Below are 18,229 nucleotides of genomic sequence, written 5' to 3'. Positions count from 1 at the left end.
AAGATGTTTCCATTAGAGTCAGTAATGCAGGAAATTCGATTACGCTGCCTCTTGAGCTTGGTCAAGGAATGGAAAAACTTAGTATTTCTATCCCCATCGGAAAGCCAAAGATCTCTAGACTTCTGCCTCCAATAAGATTCTTCCCTAGCTAAAGTCTCAGAAAGTTGAAAGTTCAACAACTTCAACCTATCATTCAAAAGAGAGGACATTCCTAAAGCCATAATGGTCTTATTAATTTGTTCAATTTCTTCCTGAATCCTAGCCTTTTCCCCGAAAATGTTCTTGAAATGCAATACATTCCACACCTTAATCTTATGTTTTAAGAAACCCATCTTCTTAACAAGATGAAACATCCAAGATCTAGGAAAGAATGGAGCAGAACACTACCATTGCTTTAATGAAGGTAAGAAAGATTGATCCCGAAACCACATTGCCTCAAACTTAAAAGGTAACTTCCGAGGGCTTGATCCCGAAACCACATTGCCTCAAACTTAAAAGGTAACTTCCGAGGAGCCCTGTCCTCAAAAATAGTAAACTGAATCGGAAGATGATTAGAGCCAGTAAAGGGGAGAACTAAGGAAACAAAGTCCTGTCCCGAACTGAACCAGTTTTCTAAAACCAGAAAATGATCCAATCTCTCAGCAATTTGGCAAAAGTCCCTACACATGTTGGTCCATGTAAATGTCCCATTAAGCGGTTTACAATCAACCAAATTTAAAGATTGAATGAAGAAGCAAAAATCTGACATAGAATGCTTGTTAGGGATGATTCCCCCAGCCTTTTCATTCAAACTAGTAATTGCATTAAAATCCCCCCCAAAAATTAGAAAAACATTATGCAGCGAGGCAACAAGGGAAGCCAAAAATTCCCAAAGGTTTCTTTTTTCTAAAACCCCAGATGGCCCATAAACATTAAAGAGCCAAAATTTGAAGTTAGATATCCTACTTTTGACCAGACCAAGCATCCAATTGGATGAAGAAGCAATTAATGAGAAATTAACACTAGAATCTTTCCAAAGAAACGCAAGACCGCTAGAAGCACTTGAAGAGGGAGAAGCACAAAAATTCCATGCTTTCTAGGAAGAGAATAACCTATCAGCCGAAGAGAGATTTAACTTAGTTTCTTGAATCATGAACACATCACACTTCATTAAGTCCAATTGTGACTTAATCAAGCATCGCTTGTTAGGGGCATTTATGCCCCTAACATTCTAGGATAAAATCCTCATTGGCCCTGAGGGGAGGCATCTGCTCCCTTCGAGATTTCCAAAGGGACAGGAGAAACCTTACTTGCCAAAAAGGTCTTGTGAAGACTACGCTTAGTCGCCAAGCCTCTTGTGACTAGTGGACTAAAGGGTTTTTTGGATCTCTTCTTTCTGGAAGTTTCCAAAGATGAAAGAAGAGTTGACTGAATTCCCACATCAATTTCAAGATTAGTTTTAACAGATTTGGGTTTACGACCTCTTTTCCGAGGAGTTGACAATGTGGGAGAAAGAGGGTTTGTACTACAGGAAGACCATAAATGCCCAAAGAAGTGTCTGGAGGAAAACTATTCTCTAGAGTCAAAGCCACCTGACCCTCTACGTTATCTAGAAGAATGTGATCCGAAGATGGCCCATGATCTGATGTCACTACGACTTTATCCAGATTAAGAACATCAAAGAAGTTTGTAGTGGGAAAGGCAGCCAAGTCATTTTCCAGACTACCCAAATCAACTGAGATTGAAGAAATCACTTTATTGGCAAGATCAGAATTGAGAGACCCCTTATTTGTATTAGCAATATCTTGCACCTAAGCAATAAGCTGCTCATCTGGGATAACATCAACATCCCCAAGATGTTCTGAGGTATTCAGCCCTACAGGAAATTGTATCTCAAACCCTAAAGCTTTCCCAAGCTCAGCAGAAGACTTTCCCGTAGGTAAAGCATCATTAACAACATTAGAATTATTCAAAAGAGAACCCTTCACACACCCAGTCCTCGGAGGAGGAACAGAACACAGAGAAGCTTGTGCCAAGGCTTCAGGCATGAACATAGTCTTTTTGGGGGGGTAAATTAGCAACAGATATACCTAAACGGTTCTTACTCCAAACAAACAACTCCGCATCCCTATCAAAAGAGGAATCAATAACACCTGAGCCAAATTGTATGGTTTTCATGTGAAAAAACAGAGGAGAATCCATAGTCACCGAAGAACAGCCAAAATTCCCAAAATCTTTTAACAAATTTTGACGCCAAAGACCAAAAAGAGACCGAATATTACTAAACTTCGGTGGAGAAAGTTTAGGTGAAATCAAAACACAAATTTTTACCACCACTACCCCATCCTCAAATTCCGAATGAGACAACAGAAACTTGCCAAAAGAATCTCCGATCTTAGTTAAAATGTCAGATTCAACAAATTCTGATGGAAACAAAGGAAGTTTAAACCAGGTGGGGACCTGTTTTGGACCAACCCTAGAGGAAGCGAGAAAGGGCTTCCAAGTTTCTACAAAGATCAGAATTTTTCCAAGCCAAAAAAAAGGAACACACAATGCCTATCTCTAGCAGATGTAGAATCAAAAATAAAAATGAACGAACTTGCAGAGAGAACATGGAAATATAAAGTGCCATACCAATGTGCATGTATTTTATAATGGAGCTTAGATAGAGGAAGAGAGTCACCCCAAACCTAGATAACAATGCCAAAGCTCGAAGATCATGTGCCTTCTTTCCTAAAGTAACATTTGAGGCATCAATTAACGGAACCGGGGGCGAAGCAGGTTGTGAGGGCAAAACAACATTCAGATCTTGACCTTCTGAGCTCTTTTTTAATGGCTGTGAATTAGCAGAGTCTCTCGGCAGGCCAAGCCGAGCCTTATTATCAAAAACCCTAGCATGATGAAACTGCTTTTGGCCATTCTTCTACCAATTTCTCAAATTTTAACCCCGATTTCCATTTTGCTGAAAAAACCCTTTGAAATACACAGAGGAAGGAAACTCAGATGTCACTCAAAAAATTGTAAACCAAAAATATGAAAAACTGGCAAAGTAAAAACACTTACAATAGCAGTTGATTTAATAAAAGCATATTTATCAGGAATCGCTTCACCATTTTTCTCTGCCTGTGAGATCAGCACATCAATGAAGTCGTCCATCTCTTCCCCGTCTTTTATTCCTTTCTCCCTATGTTTCTCAACAATTCTTTGCATATACAAGTCTAAATTCTTGTGTAACTTCTTCATAGCCTTCACATACCCTTGCAAATCAAACCACTTCAACCAGGGAATATAATCCCCAATATCAATTACTCCATTAAGCACAAAGAATTCTTCGATCAGGTGGATAATTAAATCCACTGAAATTCCTGATTCCTCTCCGAAGTACTTCTCATCTATAATCATAGTCATCATAATATTAAAAGTGAATCTGGAGAAAACGCTTCTCATGTTAACAATACTCTGCAACTGTGTCTGGTGAAACAAAGAATTTATTCCTTTATAAATTTCTTGCCTTCTCTTGGTTCCAAAATCTTGGATTCTTTTCGGAGTCAGAATCTCAAGTACACAGATTTTTCTAGCATTTCGCCAATAACGGCCATAAGGAGCCAAACCCATTATATAATCATTGTAACCCAAATACCGACCTTGTGCAAGAGAAGGGCGAGATGCAAAAGTCTTGTCATTCACCGTCAAACATTCTTTGGCTAAAGCTGACGAACTTATCACTAAAACCGGGCGGCTACCAAATTTGAGATGCATAATAGGTCCATACTGTTTTGAGAGTGAGCTTAGAATCTGGGGAGGTGGTCTGTTTTTATCTATGAGAAGATGAAAGTGGCCAATTACAGGAAGAGCTCTGGGGCCTGGAGGGAGATGGATCCTATGGCGTTTCAGTAGAATTGTTGCCACAAGAAGCATTGTGGCAGCTCCTACCAACATAACAGACATCATACAAGATGATATGTCTGTGAATACTTCCATTGCTTAAACTTTGTTTTCTAAATATCTTGTTGTGTATAACTCTATAGTGAATCTTGGGCTAAATTTTCTGCATTACCTCGCAGAAAAATCAACAGCCTGAGGCATGAGATAGCTACGTGTATTCAAGATAAAAACTATCAAAGGTTCATCACTAGTCATTATTGTATTCAAGATATCCAGGCTTGTAATTTGATGGTCCATAGGACTGTATTTTCAGATAGTATATTATAACTTTTAGACTGTGCTGTATAATTCAATTGGAACCAAAAAAAAAACCAATTGGTGGCAGGAAAAAGGGAAGGTGGAAATCCTGATGTTGACGAAAGCTTCAGTAAATCACTTAAAAACTAGTTTTTAATTTGTTTTCAACGGTCATACGTGTGGCATAGAATACTAGTGAAGTTGATTTTAATTTGTTTTACGTTTTGCGCCCTATGACATAGGGCGATGACTTCATTTACTCAAAACGACCAACATTGCCAATGAAATGGTGTTCCTTTGTTTCTCCATTAAACAAAAGATTCTAGATTGTAAACATTTTGCAATGTTTTTCTCATACGATCATTTTTAACACACCAAATTTTCTTGTGATCATTTTCAACATAACCAATTTTCTTATAGGTTCCATTTTTTAAATCTATTTTTCATGTAATTGCATTTATTATACCAAATCAAAATATCTTCATATGGATTAGGGTAAAATTAGTCCAAAATCTAGAAGCTCTTTTTAGTTAGATTCATTATACCAATTCAAAACATCTTCATATGGACTAAGTTTAAATCGGTTGAAGATGTAGAAGCCCTTTCTAGTTAGATTCATTATACCAAATTAAAAAAAATTCATGTGGACTAGATTTAAATTGGTTAAAAATCTAGAAACAACAATGAATAAAAAATTCAAATTTAATACTATGAAAATGAATGTGTCATGAATGTAAGGGTCTATCTTGTGTAAGGAGTTAGTTAAAGATATAAATTTTTGGCTCTGAACTCATGTTCATAACTTTTCGTCCTATATCTTTTCCATTGCATTTATTTATTTATTTCAACACTGTGAAGACTTGCTTTGCATCATGATATCATTGTGTAGACCTTTAGCCAAATTATTTTAAATCCATTTGGAGGTTTCGATGCTTGGCTACCTTCTTACGCAACTTATTTTTTTCTAGAAAATTGAAGCCTTCATTCTCAATGAGAATTTCTCTCTCCATGTCACTATCATATAGCATAATCTCTAGGTTAATTCTTATCTCCAAAATATTTTGGTCAACATGCAAACTCAATTCTAAGCTTTGAAGCAACTATGCAAGGCACATATTCAGTTCAATAGGTCACAAGTTTGAGAGCAATTCTAATTTGTGTCCAACTAAGGTTAACAATAGAGGTTCATCATGATTTGATGGACAACTCCTTTTGTGATCATTGGGTTTCTACATTAGATTTGAATATTTTTACTTACTAAGTTTTTTTATGAAGAATCTCCTATAATATTTGTTTGGTACTTCATTAGTACTAAAAGATGCTACAATGGAGCTAGACATAATGGAAGTTATCATGACCTTCAATAATACTTATGTTTTCTCATGAATCTATTTACTTCATTTTGAGAGTAATGATCCCTGGCTCTGTGTTTTCTTATGGCTATAGATTTTTATTAAGGGAAAACAAGTTTTGAAGGGACCTGAAACCCTATACAAAACAGGTTTTGGAAGGACCTGAAACCCGAGCGTTAAGATAAACCTAAAAGTCCACCCAACGATACAATACATTAGTGAGACACGGAAAAACCATACAAAAGATGGGGGATAATGCAAGGACCCCCAACAAGAAACAATGGGATACAAAAACCAAAGACCAACAAGCAACCTCAACCCAACCAGGATGGATCAGGAATTTGATCTACACTTGTGGGAGCGAAGGGTCATATCAAAAGAGGATTAAGACAATTTAAATTTCATACTTTTAACAGTAATCCATCCCTACTCAACCCTAGCAGCAGTCGTTTGTCAAGAAGATGGATCCAGAATAGAGGACCTCTCACCACTAGGAGTAACAAAGGCATCATCCTAAGAGGTAGGGACAACAGAAATATGAGAATCAGAAGGACCAGACAAAGATCCAGCAACAATCTAGGAAGCGGGAAGGTCAGCCACCATTGAAGAGCATCTAACATCCTTCAACCGATCAACCAGGATGCCGCCACCACAAGAAGCATCCAGACACACCTGAGGCGAAGCAACAACTAAACTTCCATTTAGAAGGGCCACAACAGGGGCAGCAGCCAGAGGCGCATTACCATCACCATCATTGGCCTGAGGAACCTAAGCAACCACTTGGGAGAAGCTTTTCTTTCAAACAAAGTAATGTTCAAAAGAGGCACCCTTCCACCAAGAAACAAATCTATTTTTATTTTTATCTAACTCACAGTGTGTAGCGACATGCCTAGTCTGGAAGAAATTTCGGTATCCAAAGGGGATGCCCTCATACTCGAGCGGTTGGACCCATGATCCCAAAGAAGAGTCAATCTTAATCTCAGCTGGGAGCCCTTTAGAAACATCAGTATCAACCAAAATCTGAGCATAAGTAGAATTATACATATAGTAAGAATCCTTATCAATCATTAGGAAGTATCCTAAAGACTACCCCACTTCCTTTAGCAGAGAGTCTATCCATAGATGAAGGGGAAGGTTAGGGAGCCTAACCCAAATAGGAATCTTGTTAAATGTATCAGTAGATGGGTTAAAATTCGAGAACTAGGGTTTAACCATCAAAACAAATTCATCCTCCTACCTGAAAGGATTGTTACATAAAATTTTCGATCTATCTTCCACCTATTCAAATTTAGCAATGAAAAAACTCTTGGCTAAAGAATAAATGTTAACAGTACCCTTTAAAATCAGTTCCTAGTTTTGGGAAATCCAAGTGTGCAGCAGAGGAAGGCTTGACCAAAAGCTCTGAAACCTGCAAATGAGTCCATGAGACTCAAAATGAAAGGAGTTATGGATGATCTCCTTTTCAGTGTCAGCAAACACCATGAAAGCCAAGGGATTTCACATAGGAACAACCGTAGACACCAAGCCATGGGCAGCCCAAACCGCAGGAGAGGACGTCGAAACCCCAATGGCAGAAAATGTAACACTGCCGTTCGTAGCATCACCGGTAGGAGCCCCTTTGGCATCCACCTTCATCCCACCAATCCCAATAGACAGAGGAATGACACCCGCAGAAGAGCTCATCGCCCCCACGGTCACAGTCGTAGCCAGGAATAAACTCTTTGAGCAGGAATGTGAAGATGAAAACCCTTTCAAAAACCCACCAGTCTGAGATTCTTCAAACCCATAATTGGGGTCATTAGGCAGAGAAAGAGAAATAGCGGTCGACCCGGAAACTGCACCAAGGGAAGTGACAATAGAACTATTGACCAAGTCATTGACAACTTGCACTTGAAGGGAAATGGAGGGTGAAAGAGTTGTTGAAAGAGGAGTCATTTGAGCAGGAGCAGGAGCATTCAAATGAAAAATGATGTATACCTATGGATATAGTTGTATTCATCACTTCTGTGTATTTTCTTATAATTTGTTGATGTAAAATGCATTGTATTTTTCCTATTCAACAAATTGTAACTTTTTTTTTTTTTTTTTTTCTAAAATACAATTTTTGAGCTTAATATATTTGTGGTTATGAATTTATGGGTTATTATCTATACCTTGAAATTGTTATTTCTTTATTATAAATATAATTATATTGCTTTAATTCTTTCAACATACTCTTTCATTACTCAATGAGCATGTATTGAGCCAAGTTTAATCTTCCTATTTATTATGGCTATTATTATAGTTGATAGATTTCTTCTTCATTTCACTTTCTCCTCTCTTTTCCATTTTGCCTTTCCATTTGATTTTTCCTTTCTTAATATGTTGGTTAAGATAGAATCTAGTTAGTTTAATCCCCTCAATTTGAGCTTCCTTGTTCTTCTGGAATCTTCTACCTTATGAATTCCAAATAGTTATGTTGTTTAATAGCATCTCATCTTCCATTGAGTAATTCTTGTGAATCTAAGACTAACAACAATGGAGACCTTGGGGAGATTATGGAATCCCCTTTCACAAGAGGAATCAACTCTTTAACTTCTAATTGTTAGTTGTGCAATTTCATCAATCAGTAAAGAGCATGATATTAGGGGTATACCAAAACCAAATATCATAATAAAAATAGATGACGAGGGAAATGGACTCTTGCTGGTCTATGATATGGTATGAAACCACTAAAAGGATAGAAGGTTGATCTCACAATAGTGTGTTTCATATTTTGACTTAAGATGGACATTCAAAATCAGGAGTCTTTAGCATTTTTTAATTTGTGTCATTTTTATTATATTAGAACTCATTCACCGAAAGGAGTTATTACAATATAAGAACAACTACTCTTACAACCTTAAAAAAAATTCCACATAATATCCAAAATATATACGAAACATACTTATAGCCCAACAAATTTTGAGATTAATAAAAATGCATACTAATGCATATAGTTTGATGGGGCTTCCAAGGGAAATCCGGGAAGGTCTGGTATTGGAGGGGTCATTTTTTATCATTCTTCTAAGATCATCAAAGCTGTGGGAAAATTTACTGGTCAGGGTACTAATAATGTTGTTGAGTTCCAAGCTTTATCCTTTGGGCTTGATTTCACTATATCTTTGAATATTAAAGACATTGTTATCGAAGGTGACTCAATGTTGGTCTTTCAGGCGGTTGTTGCCAAAAACTGTCTCTCTTGGTATTTACAGTATTTCTTAGATCACATTCTTATGCAATTGAAGTTCTTTTTCACTTTCTCTATCTCTCATTGTTTTAGGGAGATCAATGTTATTGCGGATTTTTTGGCTAATAAGGCTATTGCTGAGGGTGCTGATTTCTTGGAGGTTCTTCCTTCGGACATACCAGCCTCTTGCATTAAGCTTCTTTCTTAGCATGATTTCTTGTTTAAAGCCTCCCTCATTTTCCATGCTAGATGTTGTTTTCTTCCATAAGTATCTGCAGTGAGGGTGTTGCTCTTCTTGACAATATCTTTGTTGTTGATATTTCTAGTTATAATTTCCTCATAGAGCCTGGAGATTGTTGTGGCTTCTCCTGTCGGGGTGCTCTCCTTTTTTCTGGTGTCGTCTTCTCTCTTCTCCTTGCTGGGTGTGGTTTTCCTTCCCTATATGGCTATAGGGAGGATGTTGTCCTACCTTATGGCAACATCTTTGTTGTCGCTATATCCGATAGTATCTCCTCACTGAGCACGGAGGGTGACGGGACAACTTTGGGTTCACTAGTACTTTTTTTCGTTTCTATGTGTTCTTTGAGCTTTTTTCACTGATTGGTGTTTGGGGGGCCTCTGTATACCAAATGCATGTTCTGATTGGTTGTTTGTTTTTTCACCTCTGATTACCTTGTTGGTGGGTGTCTCAGACTCTTTTTGATGACGTATCTTTGTTTCTTGTGCGGATTGGTATGGGGTCTACTCTAGTCATAAACTACTCATTGTGTGATAGTCATCATTTACATTTGGCATAGTTATTTCCGTTCGATCCTCTGCATTATTTGGTAATCATCATCCTTTGTGGTCTGGGCTTGGTGGCTTTCTGGTGGGGGTTTTGTATCATGATTAGCTGAGTTGTCTCTTTCATTCTCTAATCATCTGGCATCGTGTTTGCTTTTATCTTTGGGGAGTTGCATGTTTCATGATTGGGGGTGTTATGTGGCAAGAGTGTGTTTCATCATCTGTTGAGCAGTTTCTCATTCACTGCCTTTTCTTGCATTGGTGGGCTACTCATGATCTGGTTATCTCTTCCTCTTTTATATTCACGGTGGCTTGCAGTCATGGTATCCATTCTTTCTATGCATTTTACTTTACTAACACAAAATGCTCTGTTTGTTGTGGATGTTTCTTGTCAAAATTGGTGGTTGGTGGGATTTGGAAAGAACAGTTTGCATGGTGTTGCAGATGGTTTCTTATTCTGTTGTTATTTCTTTGGCTGTTGCTTTGGATTACCTTATGGATCGGTCTTGTTCTGCTTCCTCAGGGTCTTCATCATCCCTCTCTGCTTCTTATCTGGATTGGCATATGTTTTCTCACCATTTTTGTGTTGGCAGGGTCACTTATTCTAGGATGTCTTCTGGTCTGAGTTTTGTTCTATTTAGAGCCCTAGACTCATGTGTTGTGTAGACATTATGGCTATGGGTTGATGACACTGATTATGGTTGGATAGCACTGGCTCTATTTTGAGATGTTCTCCTCTATGATGGATATTACAACTTCCTTTATATCCAATGCGGTTGGCTATGTATCTAGGGTTTTTTTTTGGGTGCCTATGGGCTTTTGTAATGGGTAGATAAGCTTATGTTTTCTTGAGCAATACTGAACAGAAATTTCACTTTCTTCGAGATGTTCTTAAAGTGAAGGACACTACATGTGCAGTTAGTCTTTAATTTAATGAGGTTCCCAGAGTTTTCCCTCTTTCATCTTTTTTTTTCCTTTCATTAGACTTGTCTCCTTAGCTAGACTTAGGACGTATTAACGTTAATTAATTATGAAAAACTCTTGATTGCATGCTTCACCTTCAGTCTTCTCCGTGACTTGCGAACTCTTGATTGCATGCTTCGTTTTTTATAAGCTAATTAAAGAGAAACAGCAAGTTAATCTTTTTCTCTCCGCATCTTCTCCACATTTCCGATTTCTGTGGTTGTTAATCTATGTAATTCACGCTTTTTACATTTATTTAATGATAGATTTTAATTTCATTGCAGCGTTGTTATTTTTCTTCTGTAGTTTCTTCAAGTTATGTTTTGTTCCTTCTTTCCTACCAGTACTCCGTTTGCAGGTTCAGCTGAAATTTCACAAGACTAGCTTCAAAATCCTATCAAAAGTTTCAAAAGAAAAAAACACAATACATTCAATAATCCGCGGTATTAAACTGAAGAAGATTTCTTATTTGTGATTTCATTTTGACTAACATGATGCTTATTGTGCAGTCAAAATATTTAAGTTCAACTGTTTACTTCTTATATAGATGATGGAAAGATGAGGTTTAATCATAACCTCCAAGGGCACTGCCCTTGGCATTGTCAAATCGACCCCTTCATTCATGTCAATGACTCTTCCATCTGCAACAAACTTGCGAGACTAGTTTGCACCATACGCATTGGCATCCTCTTCTCCATGCCCCAAATGGAATCATCTTAAAGTCATTCTCTATAATTTGGATGTTGCCTATCTCTCTCATTCATAAAGCGTTCTGTTTAAACATCCAATGGCTTATTTCATACATATGATCAGTCTTAAATTACACACACTAAGCAACAGATTAAGTTTAGAGAATGTTAGTCAATTCTTAGTGTATAACACATTTAAATCTAGAAATGTATTCTTAGTGTGACCACACACCTTAATCAACATTTTAAGCTCAGAAAATATCAATAAGTCTGAATGTTTAACACTTTTAAGCCTATAAATATAAGCTTAATGTATGATTTAAACTGTTCTTACTCATTACCATCAGCATTGTTCCTACAGGAATATGATAGACTCCCAATGTGCAAGTCTCTATAGATTTGTGTGGCATCAGCGAAGGTCCTAGCGGATAAAGACATAAAGTATATCATGTATAGTCTTATAGAACCTTCAGAGGAAACCAGTAGCCATATCGACATGTATTCAAGATAAAGCCCATTTCTAGATTTTTTTCATAATATTATTAATATTATATCCATGCCTCAAATTATGCATAAGGGTTATTTGAAGGAAAACATTTTTTAACTGGCATTCGTTGGAGAATGAAATCTTATTCGTTGGAGATAGGCAACATCCAAATTATAGAGAATGACTCTTCCATCTGCAACAAACTTGCGAGACTAGTTTGCACCATACACATTGGCATCCTCTTCTCCATGCCCCAAATGGAATCATCTTAAAGTCATTCTCTATAATTTGGATGTTGCCTATCTCTCTCATTCATAAAGCGTTCTGTTTAAACATCCAATGGCTTATTTTATACACACGATCAGTCTTAAGTCGCACACACTAAGCAACAGATTAAGTTTAGAGAATGTTAGTCAATTCTTAGTGTATAAGATATTTAAATCTAGAAATGTATTCTTAGTGTGACCACACACCTTAATCAACATCTTAAGCTTAAAAAATATCTATAAGTCTGAATGTTTAACACTTTTAGGCCTATAAATATAAGCTTCGTGTATGATTTAAACTGTTCCCACTCATTACCATCAGCATTGTTCCTACAGGAATATGGTAGACTCCCAATGTGCAAGTCTCTATAGATTTGTGTGGCATCAGCGAAGGTCCTAGCGGATAAAGACATAAAGTATATCATGTATAGTCTTATAAAGCCTTCAGAGGAAACCAGTAGCCATATCGACATGTATTCAAGATAAAGCCCATTTCTAGATTTTTTTCATAATATTATTAATATTATATCCATGCCTGAAATTATGCATAAGGGTTATTTGAAGGAAAACATTTTTTAACTGGCATTCGTTGGAGAATGAAATCTTATCCTGTCATCTCCTTGCAGAGTGCATTTCAGTGCAAAATTTTGAATGGGTTTACGTGCTATACTTAATGCAACTTCAACATTATGAACAAGAGCTGCAGAGCAGCGAAGTTCCTGCCAAAAGAGTGGCAGGACAATTTTGTTTTTGTTTGAATGTTATAGTTGCCAGTGGCTTCATAGATGTATGCAAAACATAGATAGGGCTTCAATATTCATGAAAACATGCATAGAAAAAATTTGCTAAACGTTGAGTTTTGTTATAGAAATAAAATGGATTACAAGATTTCAATGATTTACAAACTTGAGAATAAACAATTTGTTTTCTAACAATATAATATCTAACTTAACTAATTGATAAATTCTGCAACATCCACATGAGCCTAAATATCAGTCCCATCGAATATGCATTAAAGAACATTTGACAAAACATCCAGATACACAACAAAATTAAATTAGTATCAAATTAAATTTCATGTTGCTTATGATATGTATAAGTTTACCGCATTGATAGAATTTCAGTAGCATTTCTGTCAACTATTCTGTATGTAAAGACATTACTAGGAGACTGACCACCAAACACTAGTTTAAAAATTAGAAACTCACAGACCTAATTGAGATCCAGGCAAACAAAGATGGATAACTAACCTGATATAAAATATGCATCCAGTTGGAGTCTCCTACCCCTGGAATGTGTTTCAACTTTCAATATTATGCCATATTTTTTAAATTCCCTCAACAATAGGTTTGTATCACTTGGACTGAAGCTGTCAAAGACAACAAACAAGAATTATAGTATGACCCAAATGATTATTTGAATAAAAATATCATCAAAATGAATCTGACTACAAACATCCATCTCATTAGACCAATTTTTCATAATGTCACGGTCCTTTCAAATTTCACTACCGAGCAAAGGTTCCTGTCAGATTTCAGATCGATAAAAATGAAGGGGAATAAATAATATCCCCTTAAAACAAAAACCTTACATGCATATAGATTCATATGATAATAATTGCATGACTTAGATCCTCCGTAGATCAATTTCACCTGTACCAAGGCCTGTATTACAATTTTAAATAAACACTGTACACCTGGTGATAAAATAAAGGAAAGACCTTTCACACTGAAAGTGGATCTTGTAGTCACAACCTCTCCGGTAGTTAACAATTTTATAAGGCTTCTATTCCAAACAATGAATTATAGATGCTATAAAACTTAGGAATATGATTATCGGTAGAGATGGAGTTGAAAATTTTTTATATGCAAGTTTCTTTTGCAACATGGGTTATAAGCTCACAGCCTCTCGAGTTGTTAAGAATACTTTCTTCATTTGAAAACAATAATTCAAATGAAATTTATTGCACAAGGTGGTCATTGTCATTGTTGTATGCTGGTTGAGGCCATTAAGATCACCACTATTTCTTAAATGGTGTATCATATATGCTTTTTTTACGACACCGGGAGAAACAGTGGGTTTGGATGCAAGGTCATCGGTAAGTATCCTCTCCATTTTGTTCTTATTATCGTTGCCTATTTTACCTCACTTATGCTTTATTCACGCTTTAAGTGAATACCAGCAGAAAGGTTCCTTCAAGGATTGTGTAAAAAGTTTTTGCTTATTGAGAGAACGTAGCCAGTATGTATATTAACCAGTAAAATTTGCATTATCAATTTGATGATCTGAATGCATCACAGTTGGCACAGATTCTTAAAATGATTCCTCTAATTTGCTTAATCAGATGTGTTTAGGAGTTTCAATTTATAATATGCAAGTGATTTGGGCAAAATTTTATCAGGATTCAGAAGTCATTAAGGCGTTAGCTAACACAAACTGCTGGTGACTTGTTAATGTAAACAGATCCAAACTTTTAATGGGTATTAAGAAAAACTGAATGAAATCTTTTGCAATAGTTTCTGACAAAGAAATCTAGGAGTCTTTTTAATAATTTTTCAGTTGAAGATATAGGCTTAAGGTAATTACCCGTATTATTCTAACAGGAGCTTCAAGAAGAAGTAGATGAGCTGTTGAACAAGACAGGAAAGGAAATGGTGACAACCATGCACTCAATAGGACTGTCCCCTAGAATTGTGAATATTTCTGCACAGCTTAAAGTTGGTTTCGACCCTATACAAAATGGTTCATTAGCAAAGGTAAGGAAAAGGGAGCATGTGAAACAAAATCACGATTCACTTAAACAGGGCTATTTTTCAAGGTCAATTGATAATGATTCGAATCATCTAAAACAAGATTGTAATATGAGGCTCGCAGAAATTATTGATATCACTGAGAAGGATGGAAGTCTAGTGAACACAGTAGCTGTTGAGCACCTGGCACATCTTATGTAACAGAATAGGAAAGAAAATATGAAGAAAGGAAGAGATATAGTTTTGCATCACACAACGCTTGTAGGAGTGATTGCTACCACAGACCAAGAGGATTGCCTTGGTCAATTAGTCCATTCAGGAGGCCTATCCGTTTTGGATGAGTGGCTTCAAGAAGCACACAAAGGGAAATCTTGGGGTGATGGTAGTCCCAAAGAAGGGGAGAAAGCCCATGAAGATCTGCTCTCAATGTTATTACAGATTGTTGCCTGTAGACCTTGAGGCTCTCAAAACATGTAATGTTGGAAAATCAGTGAACCACTTGCACAATCGTAAGAATATGAATATTCATAAAAAGGCTAAGTGTTTAGTTGATACATGGAAGAGACGCGTTGATGAGGAATAAAAGAATAGTGATAAAAAGTTTGCGTCATCACAAGGCATTTCGCTGTGATAAAAGCATGACCCAAGGGATGTTGTCTTGAAACAAGGAATTAAAGGTACCGAGTCTCATGAAATCACTTCAAAAGGCTTGGCATCATTTGCATCTAGTTTAAAAAGTAGTTTCAAGTAGGCTAGCCCAAGGTGATGTGGGAAAGAGGTCCTCTATTTCTCTTCACTCTGACAAGGTATTAGTATCACCCTCCACAACAAATAGTTTAAAGAATCCCCACTATATGATGCCAGATTCTGGAACTACTGATTTGCTAATAAAAACAACTAAGGGAGACAAAAGAAGTAATTCTAATCAGTCACATAATTAGAGTCAAAGTTGTCCAAGCGGTCATGCAATAGCTTTTGGTTCAGTTTGGAAAGAAGATGCCCAAAGTTCTAGAGTGGGTTCAATAGGTGCTAAGGTTTCAAAGTCTGCTTCACTACATAAGACGGAAAGTAAAGGGTTTATTGGTTCTATTCAATCAGGGAACAACAAAGTTTATGTGGCAAAACCACTGTTATTGAGCACAAATACAACAGGCTAGAAAGACACACATGCAGTATCTGAAAAAGAAATAGATAACACTCTGGGGGATGGTAGCTAGAGGTTGATAGTAAGACTTCGGTAGCTAGAGGTTGATAGTAAGACTTCCTAACTTATTGTGCAATCCTGTACAAAGTTTAAATCATGGACCGAATGCAGATAAAATAAGTCTAGTGAATCAATGCTCCCCTCTTGATAAGAATGGGAGACATTTTCATCTTAGCAATCACGTTTCAGAGGCTAATAATGGGTCCTTGCAGGGCAATAGAACCAGACCCTTGAGTGCCAATAACATTGAGGATAGCAGCTGCAACAGTAAGGATGGTAAAGAATCTTTTAAAATGACTAAATCGTCTCAAAATTTATCATCGAAACTAGGTGAAAAAGAAGAGCAAAAAGAAAAGGTTGTTACAGCCAAAAAATTAAATTTGCATGAATCCACTGGTATTGTAGAATAGTGTTGAAGATAGCTCAGACCTTTCTAAAGCGACATTGGTTAGCATTGATGAGTGTGGGATGAATTTACTGGCTAGTGTCATTCCCAATGAACTGTCAAAATTTGAAGACGGTGATGTGGCTGAATTGGGAACAAAGTTGATGACAGGAGAGGATTATTTTGGACAACATACAAAATCAAATTGTCATTTGAAAATCGTATCAGCTAAGCTTGATGATGTAATTTGTCAAAATTATTTGGATTTGAAGAAAGATATTAATCACTTCGATTCCGTGGATGAATGCCAAAAAGTGGAATTCATATCTCAAGAACAAGGTTCTCTTAATTCCTCCAATAGAGCTTTGGACCTTGAATTCGTTACCGAAGTAGGTGAGGGTGAAAATGAATCTACAAATGATACAGTTCAAGAAATTTATGAACATGAAAATGCTAGAGTAAAATGGAAGATTGTATGCTTTCAATTTAAGGTGTAAAACAATCTAGAGAAGTGTTATACCTTTCATGACTAGAATAAATAGTTCTAAGCCCATGGCTAGATCATTGCTCACAGGTGATGTTAGGGATAGCATGAAAGATACAATTGTCGGTTCGGAGGATAGAATTTATCTTAGTAGCATATTAAATATCAAATGACCCATATGGTGATTTGGTGCCAATATTACAAGTGTTTCCTTAGGGCATCATCTAGCTTTAAAGCTCAAACGAGCTGATTGTCTATACCACCCAATACTGAGCTCTACTCAAGATTAGCTGGGTAAGGGTTCTAATGTAATCCAACAGTGAGCTTCATAGCATAAGTAACACAGCCAACACATGATAGATAGGGAACTGGGGCCCAATATTCATGCTGTTAAAATATTCATGCTATGAATGTTGGATATAACTATGGGTTATAAGCCCTTACAAAGAAACCGTGTGATGTGGAAGGCCTTTCAGAAAAGGTGCTCGAATCTGGGTTCGCACTGAGCGGAATTTGTGTCATAACCTGTTGTCTCCACCTCAATACATCATACAACCAGGTTTTGGAATAGCCAATATCTCTTCAAAGCCAAACTAGTTTAGAGCGCTACATTTTCAGAGACAAAAAAGCAAATAAATTTTATGCCAATGGAATACATTAAATAATCTCAAGCCTTACCCATATGCAAAAAATATTCAGCTTCCTCAAATAGAACCAAGTAGAAGTAATATTTACCTAGATAATGTATTACCCTACAGAATGCATACAAAATTTGGAAGCATAGACAACGGATATGGATTGTTTTCCCAGATGCCTGTCCCAGAAAAACAGAAAAACAGAAAAAGAAGCATGTTCTCGACTATTTCCCATCCCATACTCACAGAAACACAGAAAAACAGAAAACAGAAAAATAATAGGGAACCTTTCTTTCTATGCTCTTCGTGATGATCTCCGCTCCCTTCTAGAGCATAACTTTGAGTGTTTATTATGGATGTAGTAAACGTATTCTACAGTAAACCTACTCTTTAGAATGCATGCAAAATGTGGAAGTACAAACAAGACACGTGGACATTTGCACCCAAATGTCTCAAAGAAGTGTGTCCTCTTGGACCGCCATTAATGTAGGATTAAAATCGAAAATATGAAAAATCGCACAACAGTCTGACAATAGATTTGGAAACTTAGGCTGCTGTAGCCTCGTGAAACTCCAAATTATCTCTGCCGCCAATCAAAGGTGGCCAAAATACCATGCAACAAAATTTCTACTAAGAAATGAGCAACTTTTCGATAAGACATAGCAAAAAAAAGACTGTACAAAAGTTTCAGGCAACTTGATTGGCTGGAATAGAAAACATTAATCACGGTTTAATTTCTATGCCCATTATTTGATGGGATGAGAGCAGTTGAACCATCTTTCATGTTAATTTGATTAAAATTTTCACTAATTTCTTTATATTTGGAAATGAATTATCATGTGTGAAAGACACGTAAACAATA

At 36.7% G+C, this 18,229-nt stretch overlaps 1 protein-coding gene across 1 annotated transcript in view; it reads right to left on the bottom strand.

Annotated features, from left to right (window-relative positions):
• LOC131043478 (cytochrome P450 81Q32) overlaps positions 1-17,824 on the bottom strand; it is a 47,278-nt gene extending 29,454 nt beyond the window's left edge. Inside the window, exons 1-2 of the mRNA XM_057976678.2 lie at positions 17,655-17,824; positions 13,160-13,278 (exon numbers count right to left, since the gene is read on the bottom strand). The gene's annotated coding sequence lies outside the window, so the exon portion shown is untranslated. The remainder of the gene's footprint in view (positions 1-13,159; positions 13,279-17,654) is intronic.
• Positions 17,825-18,229: the final 405 nt, after the last annotated feature.

The sequence above is a fragment of the Cryptomeria japonica genome, chromosome 11 (genome assembly GCF_030272615.1).
Source record: "Cryptomeria japonica chromosome 11, Sugi_1.0, whole genome shotgun sequence".
In the NCBI taxonomy this organism is placed as follows: domain Eukaryota; kingdom Viridiplantae; phylum Streptophyta; class Pinopsida; order Cupressales; family Cupressaceae; genus Cryptomeria; species Cryptomeria japonica.
Note: the sequence above shows the minus strand (reverse complement) of the source record. Positions and strands in the feature narration are given on the sequence as shown.